Genomic DNA, 1,324 nt, shown 5'->3' on the forward strand with positions numbered 1-1,324 from the left:
AGTGCGTGAAAGTGAAAAGTGAAAGTGAAGTCACTCAGTCGTGTCCGACTCTAGTGACCCCATGGACTGTAGCCAGCAGGCTCCTCCATCCATGGGATTTTCTAGGCAAAAGTACTGGAGTGGGTGCCATTGCCTTCTCTGAATAAAATGTGCAGGAGAGTTTATTTCCGTCAGACTCGGAAGCCGGGGTCATGAGTGTTTAAGTGTCTGAGCGCTGGTGGACAAACTGCCATCTCTGTGTGATCATGGAGCCCTGCGGGGGCGCCTCCACGGACGCTGACCTCTGCCTGTCTGTGTGATCATGGAGCCCTGCGGGGGCATCTCCACGTGATCACGGAGCCCTGCGGGGGCGCCTCCACGGACACTGACCTCTGCCTGTCTCTTACAGGTCTACCACACTCTGTTCTGGCCTCTCGAGTGGACAGTGGCCGGCAGAGACAACAACACTTGTTACGCGAAGATAATCTGCAATAAACTGGACAACGTACGTCATGTGGTCGGAAGCGGGCATGCTTTGATTTTAAAATGTCGCTTTTAGTCTCGTATCTGGGTTTTCATAATCTCCTTAAAGATAGCTCTCGGGGCTAGGCAGAAATCCTTCAGACTGCCGCCCAGGTGCTGGGCTTGCGGGGGCTGGACATGTGTCTCCCTTTCTCCCTGGGATTGTGTCTCTCGGGCGCTCTGACTGGCGGTGTGGAGCCTCAGGCTCTGCCGTGATCTGGGCCGTCAACGACACAGCGTAGGCGCATCCGTCTGCATCTGGAGACACAGGCAGCCTTGAAAACGTTGCGGGTTTGGTTCCAGGCCTGGCAATAAGTCGAATGTCACGGTCGTGCGAGCCCGGTGTTGTTTGGTTTCCCTGTGCGTGTGAGGTCACGTTTACACCAGACTACAGTCTTTATCAGTCACATTCTGTCTAAAAAATTCAACGTACAACCTTAATTTAAAAATACTTTATGCTTAAACGTTCTAACCATCAGCTGCGCCCTCAGCAGATTGTAACCCTCTTGCTGGTGGAGGCTCTGGCCTCAGTGCTGGGGCTGCCGACTGATCAGGGTGCAGGTGGCTGAAGGCTGGGGTGGCCGCAGCTGTTTCTGAAAACAAGGTGACCGGGACGCTGGCCGCTCGGAAGGACCCGTGTTTCATGAGTGGTTTCTCTGGAGCAGGCAGTGGTGTTTGACAGTCTCCCCCACAGTGGCACTGCCGACCTGCCGTCCTTTATCTGCCAAGTGTGAGTCGTGTCCCGAGTCCTGGTTGTCATCACGGCTGTGGTCACGCCCTCTTGCAGGAGTGGCTTCACCTCAGGAACTGCTGTCTGTGCTTG

At 54.9% G+C, this 1,324-nt stretch overlaps 1 long non-coding RNA gene across 1 annotated transcript in view; it reads left to right on the plus strand.

Moving 5' to 3' along the window:
* The window catches only part of LOC104987746, a 5,642-nt gene extending 4,432 nt beyond the window's left edge, over nt 1–1,210 (plus strand). Inside the window, exon 3 of the long non-coding RNA XR_825162.1 lies at nt 389–1,210. This is a non-coding gene — a long non-coding RNA (uncharacterized LOC104987746). The remainder of the gene's footprint in view (nt 1–388) is intronic.
* The last annotated feature ends 114 nt before the right edge of the window (nt 1,211–1,324 follow it).

This window comes from Bison bison, unplaced genomic scaffold, assembly GCF_000754665.1.
Source record: "Bison bison bison isolate TAMUID 2011002044 unplaced genomic scaffold, Bison_UMD1.0 scf7180017846179, whole genome shotgun sequence".
Taxonomy (NCBI): Eukaryota; Metazoa; Chordata; class Mammalia; order Artiodactyla; family Bovidae; genus Bison; species Bison bison.